This window comes from Hibiscus syriacus, unplaced genomic scaffold (genome assembly GCF_006381635.1).
Source record: "Hibiscus syriacus cultivar Baekdansim isolate YM2019G1 unplaced genomic scaffold, ASM638163v2 tig00110597_pilon, whole genome shotgun sequence".
NCBI lineage: Eukaryota > Viridiplantae > Streptophyta > Magnoliopsida > Malvales > Malvaceae > Hibiscus > Hibiscus syriacus.
In genome coordinates, this window is record NW_024062795.1 from 4,773,568 (window position 1) to 4,788,641 (window position 15,074).

A 15,074-nucleotide genomic window follows, 5' to 3' on the forward strand; every position below is an offset into this window, starting at 1 on the left:
TTTTATTTTTTAAAAAAAATCCTAATTCAATAGTTGATAACGTTAATATTTTGTGTCAAATATTTCAATTAGTAGATTTGACTGGTTTGTCTCGATCTGACCCTGTAAGGTTTAATTTTTTTTTTGAAAATTATGAATCAGGTGAGGTCGAATCGATTTTTGAGTAAAAAATAATTGATTTGACTAGAGATAATAGTGCAATTATCTCTTATATATTTATGGATATTTACAATAATACTCATTTTTCTATATTCTTTTAATTAGATCCTTATTTTACATAATAAAAATGAGAATTATAATATATATATATATTATCTTTGTGTTGGGTCGAGTCCGGTATAGATTTTACTCTTAAAAAAGTGAGTCAGGTGAAGTTTTCACTAACTTGGATTGAATCAAATCACATTTAAAATAAAATGATACTTTACTTAAATCAAGTCGATTCAACCAGAAACTTGACCCATATTCATTCCTAATTAGTACACCCAAGGGAGAACGAAATGGTAGGTACTAGGTAATGGCCTTCCCCCAAAAATGAGAATATTCTCTTCTAATTACTTAAAATAATAAAATTTTATATTAGTGCAATAATCAAATTCTTCTTTATTTATAATACCAAAATTTAAATCCTTAGACTTACTTAACATGCTTAATACATCTTTAAATACGGATTTATATTAATGTTAAAATATTGCATTACAAATTTAAAATATTGTGTTGCTAAAAAAACATGCTGCGTAATGTTTATAAAATATATTATCTAATTTTATACCCATTAATTTGCATGCTTTAATTTTCCTTTTTATCTAAGAAAGCAAAGGGTCCACCAATTCTTTTCAAGCAAAAACTATATGATTGATCTCGTATCCATTTATTCATATTTTTAAGTATGTAACAAGGTTGGACTTCAACCTTCGAACACCAATGGCAGATTCAGAAATTTAAGAATGGGGATCCAAAATTTTAATTTTTTTTTCTTAAAAATAATGGATATGCAAAATTTTGTATTTTTTTTCTTTTTTACTTAACACATTAAGTTAAATTTAATCATTTTTCTAAAATAATGGGATTCACTTGACCCCTATTAGGGCTTAGTGCATCCGCCAATGCTTCGAACAAAGAATAAAATGAGTTATTTTTGCTGTATTTAAAAGATAATCTTGATTTAACACATATTTATAAATAATTGATAATTAGACGAATATCCTTCTATCCAGAGTTGAATATGATCAAAATGCTAAACGATAACAAAAAATTTCCAAAAAAAATATTTGTTTCTTTAACTCAATTCTTTTTTAGGCAAAATACATAAATAGTCTCCTGACTATAAAATATTATTTTATTAAGTTATTCGATTATTAAAACTTATAAAACGGTCTCCCGATAATATGATGTTGCTTTGTTGAGACCATCGGCTATTAAAAACTACAAAATGGTTACTCGATTATTTATATGTTTCAATCTCGTCTTTTCTGTTAAAAATTGACGGCCTTCTGAATTGGACATTAACATGTTGACTGAGATATGATAAAAACTGATTCCAGAACCATTTGAGTTGTATCTTTTGACGTTAACCTGTTTACATCTAGGTCAGACGGTTATCAATTTTTTAACGAAAAAAAGACGAGTTTGAAATATATAGATAATTGGGTGAACATTTTGTAACTTTTAATAGTCAATGGATTCAAGAAAGCTACATCCTATAGTCGATGGTCATTTTATAATTTTTAATAGTCGAGGGACTCAACAAAGTGACACTCCATAGTCGGAGATCATTTGTGTACTTTATCCTTTAGTTTAAGAGACATTAAATATTTTATCATTCGATTAAACATATATAAATAAAATTATAGTAACAGAAAATATGGATACATATCCCAATCCAAAGGGACCATATTGGCACATGCGAGAATAGAAAATAATTAGAGCAATGGCTCACATGAGCTGTAGAGATTATCAAACAATTAAAGCCTCTAAAGCGACATTTATCTTCTTTCAATAATTCACACAGATCATTAACCCCATATTGCACGCCATTGTCGACCTCCTTCTTCCTTTTCAATTACAACAAAAAAATGCAAGTTGGGATGAAAAATTCTTTAACTTGTCACTTCCATTCAACTCACTCACTTCATTCACATTTTGAAGTCATTCATCTGTTATAGTTTTAACTCCAACCGTTACATTTAATTTCACCTGATTTTATATTCTATTTTTCAATTAAATGAACCATATCAACTTAAATTATAATATATCAAGTGAACATGTTATAAGAATATGTATAAAAAAACTAGCCTCCTTTATACTTCAGTTATCAATCTTATCAGTCATGCAAAACTCATTATGCGATATCGGTGATTAAAGTAAGTATTATTTTTTCTAAAAGTTTTAGATTTGAGTAGTTGTGTTTGCAGGATGTATTTGCGTTGTTAATAAATAAGAAAGATCATGAACATATACTATCTTGTAATCACCCTAACTATTCAAAAAAAATTCAGTCTTGCACATATAAGTACCATAAAATTCAATAACTTTCGTAACATTTATTCTTTGAGGTCTCGGGTTCGAGCACCCTGAGTATTAGGGGTGTGAGCATTCAATGTCAAATGGTTCAAAGTAATCTTTAAACAAATATTACTTTGTACTTACCACATATTATTAAACAACTGATTGTATCAAATTAAATTATAATGTATCAGGTGAACATGTTATACGAATATGTAAAAAAGAATTAGCCTCTTTTATACTTTAGTAATCAATCGTACAGAATCTATTATGTGGTCTCAGTAATTAAATGTAGTATTATTCTCCCTAAAGGTCTTGGGTTTAAGCAGCTGTGTTCCAGGGTATGTGTACGTTATTAATGGTAAAGAAAAATCATGAATAGACACTATCATATAATCACTCTAAATTATTCAAAAAAAAAAATCAATCGTGCAAATATAAGTAACATCAAATTCAAGAATTTTCTTAACATTTATTCCTCGAGGTCCCAGGGTGGAGCACCATGAATGCTAGGAGAGTGAGCGTTCAATATCAAATAGTTGAGAGTTATCTTTGAACATATACTACCTTATACTTATTCCAGATTAATAAAAAAACCGATTGTATGAATCGAACAAATTAAATTTGGGGTTTTTGTTTACGGTTGTGGAGGACCTGTTGGAGCGTGACTCTGAGGAGAAACCTTAGTTTCCTGCTGATCTTGGTGATCTGGAGAAGAAACATGGAAATTGAGAAGAACGGTTCCAAGGCCAATTTCCATGGGAGGAGTTTGCAGCTTGTAGGTGTTAATATTATGAATCAGCACATCTTCTGCTTCAATACTACCATTGAATTCATTTCTTAGAACAGTATGAAGTTCCTTTTGAAGTTTCTGGATTGTTGTCAGACTGCTGTAAACAACTTTTGACCTCTTTCTTGTATGAATTCTCCACGAATTTCTCCAAATTTCAACTGCAAAATAGGTCGCTTAATCATCAAAATAAATAACACATCTACACCGATAAATATCGGGCGTAACGGTAAGTCACATCACACTCTTAAGGAAATAATTTAAATTTAAATCTAACCAATGATGTTATTGAAAAAGATAATCACGAATTTAAAATATAAATCTTAAAACAAACGTAGATAATACAACAATAAGTATATAAACACATGAATAAATGAGCAAAAGTACATTACAAGTTATTATACTATAACGTGATCAGTCCTTATACTTTTAAAATGAGTGTGAAGATTTATGTTTATTAAAAAAAATTATTAATGTTATGAGAAATACTAAATTAAATGATGTTTTGTTAATTTAGAAATGTCGTGACATTTTAAAATGTCATATCATATTTATAAGACGCATTATAATTTAATTAGAATTACTATATGTAATCTAATTTGATTTAGATCCTATTCATTGATTAAATACAACGGTTCTAGTTAAGTTACAATAAGTTGAGTGAATATGTCATATCACTTACATCATCAAATAAAAACACGACTAAACTAATAAATATAAGACGTAACAGTAAGTCATATCATATTCTCAATGAAAAAAATTACGTTCAAATCTTGAAAATGATGATATTAAGAGAGATAATCTCGAATTTTAAATATGATTAGTAAAACTAACATAAAATTATAACAATAAGAATGAAAACATGTAAAGAAAAGAGTAAAAGTTCTTTACAAATCACTATACTATAACGTAAAGTGCATTTCGGTCATTATACTTTTAAAATAAGCATAGAGATTCATGTATGTTAGAAAAATTGTTAATTTTATGAGAAAAGCTAAGTCAAATGAAGTTTAAATATGTCATAACATATCATAGTTCACATAATGTTTTGTAACATAACTAGAATTATTACATTTAGTTTCAATTTTCTTTACTAGAGTTATTACATTTTAGCTCCTTACCAGATTAAACTTAAGTTGAATTAGACTTTGGAATATAAAGAAAAGAAGTGTGACCTGGACAATCATCTAGAATCTCTTGTTTTACGGTGACAGGGTTGGGGTGGGGTGAAGTTGAGGACTCGGAACTTGCATAATATCCAGATGATGAATTGCTGGAATGAGTAACCTGTCTTCGTCTCTTCTTCGGAGCAATTTTGAAGACCTTGGGTGCATAGTTTTCCAGGGGTTTGCCTAATCTGTACCTTGAACCACATGCATTGCACAACACTGGTTTCTCAGGTGGTCCATTTCTCCATAGTGGTGTGCCTAGTTTAACCAAAAATAAATAAATAATTAAACCAATCCAAATTTATAGAATTTGTATATCTCAAAATTATAATTGTTCGTAAAATAAAATAACGTTCGTTTACGATAAGAGTTAGTTTGACCGATGGAATCCGACAAAATCTACTCTAAATTTTATTAAACTATAAATTATACCGAATCAATTTAAAATTAATTAACGTAATATAAACTCAAATAATTCAAACTAATAATAATTTATGAACAAGGGGAAAGCATTCAGCTTTTGGTTTACTGATTAATAAGAAATCAAAGTTTTAAACACAAAATCATGGGAGTGATTTAGGGTAGTGACAGTGACAGTATAATTAATTGCAACAACAAAAGCACATTATGTAACGAAAATAGAGGGAAAATAAATAAAAAAATTAAATTAAATTAAGGAAGAGGAAACTCACGGTCAATCCCACAGTGAAAACAAGGTCCTATTTTCCCCATTTTCGATAAATCTGTCTGAAAATTCTGTTCCAAATATATAATCCAATCTGTGAAATAAAGAAATATATCGAAAATTAAACACCAATTTGTAATTAAACAGTAAAATAATAATAAAAATGGTGGTAAGAGCTTTGGATTTGGAAGAGGAGACTTACTTGAGAATCAGCTAGCATCAACGCAAATCAAGATTTCTCATTTTTTTTTATCAAATATAAATATCTCTAATTTTTATACACTAACATTGGTCCGAAAATGATTGTGGAACCCATGTCAACGTATCCCACTGTGGGTTCCACTCACTGTGTCTGTAAATTGTAATGTGCAATTTCCCCTCTTTTTTACCTTTTTATGACAGAAAATAAACACACTTTACAAAAAAATAATTATTTTATTTTATTTATTAATTGCTTTGGATATTATACATACAATGCCACAAAACAGTCACATTTATGAGGCAGCCAAAATTGCCATATATACTTAATAAATCTATTTTATTTATAGATAATTGTTTGGTACATTGATGTAATTAAGAAGCTGTCAAATATTCTTAATATTAATTGAAATATAAAAATAAATGAGATATGATAAATTCTTAATTCCGTATGTGAGATTAAAAAATTATACCATTATATAAGTATACCAAATAATAAAGAACGAACGGAGTGACTTGAGAACAAGAAATTTATTTTAAGAATAATTTATATAAAAAGAAATAATTTATTGGAATCTAATTTTATGTTGTTCGTAATTTTAGAATTATGTGAGTGCAATTATAATTGTGTTCATGTAATTCATGTTTTGTGTGTTTGTGTATTTGTAGAGTTATTATAACAAACATTGGTGTATAATGTTATAATGGATATCTTAATGCGTAATGAACTTCTAAGTTGATATATTTGACAATGCCTGAAATGTGAAAAATATGATATACGATAAATATGAATTGTGAATATTGATTGATTAACAGAAGTTATAATTATTTTAGTTCATGATAGGGATATTATTGATGGCGATGAGGTGAATTGTGTGTTGTAAATAACGTGATCATGTGTCGTCTACGATCATAATGTGTGTTATAGGGATGGATTATAGATTTATGTGTCCGTCTAGATACTAAGTAACCGTTGGATTAAATTACTTCACATTATTCTAAAACGTAAATTTTGTTATGTGTTTCAATTGTACAATACACTACATTATCATTCTGTCTTCCTATACCATATTTTATTATGTTATGTCTTATATTCTATTACTTTGGGATGAATTTTGGCTTGCATATAGTATTTAAGATCATTAGTGAATCATGTGTAGATTATAAGTAATTAATTGGTGTGAAATTTGATATTGATGGAAGCATGTTTAGTAATGCCATGTATGTCAAAGTTGCATGTAATACTAAATGTTGGTTTGAAGCATGCTTTGGGATGAAATTTGACATGCACATAGTGTTTGATACTAGGAACTGGTCCAAAATGCTTAGGTGATGCGTTGACATGGTTTGAAGGCTTAAATAGAATTTTTTATTATTACTAAATTGAGAGATATTATGTTTTCAGATAAATACGCGATTCAAATTCACACAAAATAGGATCATATGAGCATCCTTAACTATTCTGTCAATTAATGGATCTCAGCTTAAATGCAAATTTACATAGAGATTTTTATAATTTTTTTGTAATTTCACTGAGGGATATTTGATACTATATGTTAATAAAATAATTTGAAATGGTAATATATTTGGATAGATTAAATTGAAATGAAAATATAATTTAAGGTGAATATAGAATGTAATTCAATATATTGAATTTTATTTAATATTAACATTTTAAAACTTATAGTTTAAATTCCTATGAAGTATAATTTAAGAATAATAAAATATTTTTAGTGTTTAAAAATTAAAGATAACAGTAAAATATTTTAAAGAGATGAAAAATTTATTTTATAAATAACAAAAAATTAATAATAGTTCATATGCATATATTTAAGTCAATTAAGAGTACGAATCAATTGACCTCAATAGTTAAGAGACTTATTCTCCCAAAAGGTCACGAGTTTGAGTCCCCAACGAGGATAAGAGTGTTCAGAGTTAAAATATTATATATCAAAAGGAAAAAAGTCAATTAAGAATTTATGATTACATAACCCTTTTTAATAATTATTATACTTTATCATAATATTATTAAATATCATGATTTGATTTTTTATTTAATAAAGAGATATTTACATTCTGAAGATAAATATTGGGTTTCAAGCCCATATAAAATGGGGCAATATAAAAATCTTCGGTCACTCTACTAATTAATGGATCTGAAAATAATGAATTAAAGTTGAGTAAACTACATATTTAGTATCTCAATTCACCTAACTATTTCTTTTAAAATAATATCTAACGTTATATTTTAGTCACCAACCATTAAAAAGAATAATAGAACTACTATCGTGTCATTTTTTATTATTTTTCAATGACGATGTAGTATTACCCTGTGATAACACTCCAACACCACTGTTATCAATAGAGGGTGGCAAAAATAAAATCAAAATGTAAGGTTAAGTATGATTTTGAAACAAAATATAATTGAGTGATCAAAACGAAACAAAAGTGATAGTTAGAGCATTAAACATGTAGCTTACCCTTTAAATTTTGATAGGTAAGAAAAACAATTTGCACGAGGGCAGGGCTGTGCTTTCACGACGTGGAGAGGATGGATGACTACTGCTTGGGCCTAACGTTATTCATACAGAAACTAATACCCTCGCGTTTGTTACATGCGCCCTTTCCTTTTTCCTTTTCAATTATATATATATATATGAAATAATGATGTCCTTTTCCATGAAGTTCAATATTGTACGGGTACCAATCAATCTTTGTTAAGTGAGGTTTGTATGCTTCAATTCATCATTTGATTTTCTCAATCAACATACCAAATCCATATTTTTTATAATTATAAAGTACAATCAAAATAATTTGTTTTAATCTTCTTTTTCTTTTTTTATTTAAAAAATAATTTTATCCTCGCATTAAATCTAATTAACAATATAATCTTTATTTTCTAATTATATTAATTTAGCATCAAACTCGTTCAATTGCATTAATATTGTCCTTTGATTGAAGAGAATTATCGTTCGTTAATATGGTATTAATATGCAATTTAAGCGTATTAATTTAACGACCAATAATTTTGATGTGACAATCTATGTATGAATGATGACATAATAAAAAAAAGTTTGATTAATTTTTTAATTGAAATTGAGAATATAATTAATTTTTATGAAAAGATTGATGGCTTCTTATAAGAAAAGTTTGACTATTAAAATTGTAACTGATAAGGTTAAAATATTGCATTTTTAAATTCAATCAGTTAAGATATATTTAATTAACTAGATAAGGTAATAATCTGATCTATTAAATAAAATTTAATCTATAAACGTTTAATTAATAGAATAGGTATAATAATAAAATTACTCTCAATGTTTATACAAATTGTCACTTTGTTCTATATATTTTTTAGTATTTTAGCCTCATACATTTATTTTGGAGCAAAATGCTTCACGGTTTGATGAAAATCTCTAATTGACTAACAATCAATGCTTCTTATTGACATGACAGGTCTATGTATGATGTCACATCATCAAAAAATATTTTTAAATATTTTTTTATAAATGTATATGTAATTAATTACAATTATAGTTTATTTTAAAAATATTTTTTGTTGGTGTGCCATCATACATGGACTTGTCACGTCCGCATGAAACATTAACGATTAGTCAACTAACGATTTTCATCCAATTAGGTGATATTTTGCTCCAAAATAAATTATTGGATGCTAAAATGCTCTATAAAAAAGGATAGGAGATAAATTAATCATGTGTGCAAATATTAGGGAGTAATTTTATCATTATGCCAATAAAATATTAAACCTTTTTATAATAATAAAGTAGGTGTCATATTAGGCGTTTTTCCCGATATATCACATTTTCCATTTATTTTTCCTTGTCAGGCACCTTTCAGACTATTTTTTCCAATCTAACACTCTTTGCAGTAAGGAGCGCCCCTTGCAGCGCGCTTTACGTTGATCTAGTGCCACGTGGGGTAAGTCGCCCCCTAGAGCGCGCCTTATGCTGTTGTGGGTTACACGTGTGTAAAACGCGGCCCCTGGGGCGCGCCTTATGCCATGCAGGTCAATAGCGTGAGTCAGGGGCCGCACCTTACATTTAATTCAATTATATATAGCGCGGGGCAGGTACTGCGCCTTGTATATTTATAGCTACTTTTCTCGGCTATAAATACCATTCTTCCCCGGTAAACTCCTCACATCTCCCCTCTCAACTTATAAATTAATACAACAATTCTGTCAACGAGTCAATAATTTCGGCAATCTTCTCATATTTGATTCAGAAGTTCGTGCGATTTTTCGTTATAAGGTAATTTTGTTATAATTTTTTTATTATACTTATTGTTTATTATGATTATTTGAAAAAATATTATAAGTTTATGTGTAAAAAATTTATTATGTTATATTTTCGTTCATATATTATTTATTTAATCATGTTTGTTTCAGTTGTTTTTTGCAGATATAATATTGTCGCACTTTTAAACTCAAAGAATGACGTGACTTTCAGCTATTGTTTATTATGATGGTGAAATTCGAGAAGATGAAACTGGCGTTGTTTTCGTATCAAATGAGCGTGTTAAAATATCATTCAAGAGAAACATAACTCTTGAGGAGCTGATAACGAAGATTTTGAGGAAGGTTCATGTTGGAAGTAGTAGAAGAATGTCGTCGTTGCAGTACGGATTTCCAACATCATCATTGCCATTAACTTATACAGCGTTCGAACTATCGAACAATGATGATGTTGAAGTGATGGTTAAATCTCAAAGTAATTATTCAGACGCCGATATTGAGATGTATGCAAATTTTGTTCAAGTGCGTGCTGCTTGGGTCAGTCATTAAGCTCCCACTATGGGCTAGCTGAACAAGTTGATCAAGTTGACAAACCGACGACAATAATGTGTAATGATTTTAATGCCATAATGGGGAAACATTCATCTGCAACTCCTTATGATATATACCGAGATGGGTCGACGAACAATCTGTATGGCAACATTGCGTGCTGTTCAAGGGGAATGCATTCATCTGTAAATCCCTTTGACCTTAATATGGAGATGCCATCGACGCAAAAATATGTGCACTATCCATTTGACACGATGGCTTCAAGCTCCATGGGGAGGCATTCGACTGCGAGCTTTTTCGATCTCAATGTCGATATGCCTTCCAGTTCAAGGGGAATGCATGCAAGTAATAGGTTCTTCGACCTAAATATGGAGAGCATGGAGGAACCATTATCTCCACCATAAGAACCGCTTTGTGAGTCTGGTGCGGATGGTGCTAGGACTGGAGTATTCATTCACCCAGAATCACCACAATTCAACTCGGATGATGATGATGTATATGAAGTTCCAGGAAATGTGGCACAAACTGACCCTCCTGCACATATGTATGAAGCTGATTATGGTGCAATGTACGGGCCAAAATTTGCGGATATGCCTAATCTCGGTGACTATGGATATTACTCATCACTAAATAATGGTGAGTTATCTTTAGGCATGAAGTTTTCAAACAAATAAGAAGCGACGATGGCTATTAAAAATTATAATATCCGTAATTCTGTTAAGTCCAGAGTCGACCGCTCCATGACCAAAAAATATGTATGTTACTGTGCCCAACGCGAAACAGATGCAATTGGATGGTTTGGGTATCGAAGAGGAAAAACAACAGATGAGAACTAACAGTATACAACGGTCCTCACACATGTTGTGCTGGAGGGGTCAACCAAGATTATCCCAACTTAGACTCTGAAGTGATATGCCAAGCCATCATGCTCATGGTAAAAGCAAGCTCTCATATAGATGTTGCAGTGTTGATTTCAACTATACAATCGCAGTATGGGTACACTGTCTCCTATTAAAATCTTGGTTGGCAAAACAAAATGTCATTATCAAACTTCATGGCGAATGTTATGCATCTTACAACGTACTTCCAGGTTGGTTTAGGCTGGTGCGAACGTTGAATCCTATGACAAACGTGGACTTCGAAACCTCCTATGCATACCATAATGATCGAGTTCTACGCGATCGATACCAATTCTACCGGGTTTTTTAGACTTACCCACAGTGCGTTAATGATGTCAAATACTGCAAGCTTGTGGTCCAGATCGACGAGACTTTATTGTATTGAAAATACAAGCAAGTTTTATTATTGACAGTTATCCAAGATGACAATTGCAACATTCTTCCAGTTGCTTTTGCTCTTGTCGAATGAGAAGATACAGATTCTTGGGCTTTTTTCCTCCGAAACTTATGTGCACATGTTATCACGATGGGAAAAATCTGTGTCATTTCAGATCGTAGAGCTGGGATCAAAGCAGCAATGGAGTTTTTGGGTCCAATGTGGCAACCACCCTTTGTTCAACATAGTTATTGTCTCTGACACATTGCTGCGAACTACCATGGAAGGTACAAAAAGAATGATGAGTGTCAATTAATTGTGAACATGAGTAAGTGAAACTGATGTAGTTTGTTATCTTTCGATCATTTTAATTTTACAAAGAAAATAAGTTAGAAAGTTATACATTTTTTGATCAGGTTACTAACTACTTTCTCGAACGTTTGAATCAATGCTTCAAGATTTGCGGGCGAAGAATGAGGAATGATACGATTACATCAACCTCATTGATAAAGAAATATGGATGAACGCATATGATGGTGGATATCGATATGGACACATGACAACCAACTTGACTAAGGTAATCAATTCAACCTTAAAGGGTGCACGTCACTTACCTGTAGCGGCTTTGGTAAAAACTATATATTTTTCGTTTGGGGGCTCTTTTTGCAAAGCTCGGAGGACAATCTCAAACCTGGATGCAAGGCGGTCATGTCTATCACCCTAGATTAGTTGCATATCTACAGAAAAAAATTACTACATCAAATGAAATGTCTATATCTGACTTCTCTAGAAGGCATGAAATGTTTCGTGTCACAGAGTTGATGCGACCTCTTCAAGGGATTGAAGTTGTGTCGTTAAGAGTAAATCTACATGACAGAGCGTGCGACTGCAGGTTTTTTCAAGCTCTGAAGTATCCATGCTCTCATGTGATAGAAGCTTGCTTGCATACGCGTCAAGACTATAACCATTTTGTGGATCCCGTATACCTACTATCTGAAGTTTATAAGGTATACGAAATTGAGTTCCCCCTATAGGCAATGATAAAGACCCTGATGAGGTTCAGGATTGGCTTCCGATTGTACCAAATCCAAGTTTATTGAGGGAGCGTGGTCGTCCAAAATCCAATTGAATTCATTGCGATATGGATATTCGAGAAAGATCTAGACAAGACCGAAGATGTGAGCATTGTAGAAACCCAGGACACACTAGAAAAACATGTCCACTTCTGTTGTCATCAAATAACAATTGATGATGACATGATGTAGTTGTTTATCAAATAATAATTCTTGTACTTTAATTTACATTTACTTAAAGTTAATGTTATTCGATAACCGCTGATGAATAGTAAAAAAATGATACAAGAAAACGAGATTGAATGTTGGCGTTATATGTGATTATAATAAAAGAGATAATAAGTGACAAACTGAAGAAAGTTTTAGAACACAATTATTAAATTTTATCAAACTAATAACAATTTGGTATTTAAACATAATTTTAAATACAACAAACTTACAAAAAGTATTAAATGGTAAATGATAACCAAATAACAATAACTGATATTAAATGGTAATAAACAAAATTAACCAAAATACATTAACAAAACTGTATAAGAAATTTAACAAAATAAATTAAAATAAATCCAACCACATTAATGAAAAAAGTAAGTATTAAATGATAAATAAAAAAATTACAATAAAAAATCCAATAAACAACTAAATACAAATATAATTACAAAAAATCTATTGATGTCTGCGACGCGAATGTGTTTCGCAAGACGGTGATTGTCGGTCTCGAGGAGGATTTCTTCGTATCACTAGTTGTGACTCCTCGCTGTCATCATCATCGTCGTCGTCATCCTGAACAACTACATTTTGTTGAGGAGGAGCTGATGACGATGAAACACCTCCATAGAATAAGGACCCTGGAGGTGTATGATTGACTATCCCACCGGCCTGTAAAAACTGGAAAACTCATAAAACCCAGACATTGCCGAGTGTGAAAACTATACATGAGGTGTCTGTGCTGCGGCCATAGGTAATGAGGCTGCACCCGCCAAATATCCAGCATATGAACCCCAAATAGGATCTACAAATATAGACCCATAATATCCTCCAGGAGGAGTCATAAAACTCTGTGACGGTGACGATGGTGACGGTAGGGTCATAAAACCATGTGATGGTGGCGGCGGCGGCGGTGGCATCGGGTAAAGGAACGACGATGACGACATCACATATGGCTGCAGAAGGTAAGTCACTATAGACGGTGGCTACTGTGAAGGTCCTGCTGGTACAGCTGAGGATGAATCAGAAGTACATGCTCTCCGTCCACGAGTCAGGGGACGATGGTGCTGTGTTGGTGAATGTCTTTGTCGACGTCGCTGAAAGGTCCACCCTCGTGCATCATCGGAAAGCAGAAACAGTTTCCTGTTACTGTTGAACCACTCATAATAATCGTCAGCAACCATGAAGAGGTTAGCAAAAATGGGCTCTCTACGGGGAAGGCGCCGATGTGGATCCTCCCACAGTACGACCCACTCGTGATGCCTCACCCGCCAATATGTATCGGTCTTGTCGCGTCTATATGTGCTATGCAACTCGTCCATAGTGTGAGGTGCTTCCGAAATTGGTTGAAAACAACCAAATTGCCGGAGCACGCGATCAGTGGAGTGCCACTCGACGATCGCATAACATATCAAAGGGACCATCTCCATCCAAACATCTAATGGTGCCCCTCAACTTAGGTGGAATCACCATCCTTACATCATCATTAGAATATGGCACCCATTCAAACTAAAACAAATATATATAATTTTTATCAAAATAATAATCTAATTATACAACTATAATCTAAAATCGATTTTTAAACATTAAAAGGCATACCTGTGTGCCAGCCTTCTGATCGATTAACACCCTCATTTTTTCTAAATCATCAGGTAGCTCCTGATGATTTTTCCTATCAGTAGACCACCTATTCAAGGAAAAAAAATTATTATACAATGTATAAAATGATTAATATATGAAATTAGTTTTATAATTATCTCAATAGTAGTGGAAATACGAATGAGTTCTTGACAACGGGACATAAAAAGGGCAATCGATACCACGCCCAAGACTGCAGCAGCATGAGACATCCGCCGATAGCATTTTTTCTATAGTCAATCGCACGACACGTCTCCCTATACAGGAAAGCCAAAACTGCCGAGCCCCAATTGAGTGATCAGGCCAGATGAAAGTCGCCAAGATGTCGCAACCACATACAGCGAACTTGGTTGCGCAATTTGTCCGACATCAGTAACCCTCCAATTAGCTGCAACATGCATGCCCGTGCATATATTTTAACTTCATCATCAGAGGCGTAATCGCTCAACTCCCGAAAATTGGCATCTAACCAATTTAACGGTATCCGACCACCATTAAAATTTTCCGGGACACGTCCTAGATAGTCCCGACACAAAGCAGTCCATGAACCGTGCGCCATCCCCGATATCACATCTCCATCCACCGGAAGCCCCAGGTGCATAGAATCATCCTCAAGTGTAATCGTGCACTCTCCGCACGGAAGATGGAATGTGTGGGTCTCCGGCCTCCATCGCTCTACTAAGGTGGCAATAAGGTTTGGTTCTATTTTACAGTGACCCTCATATCTACC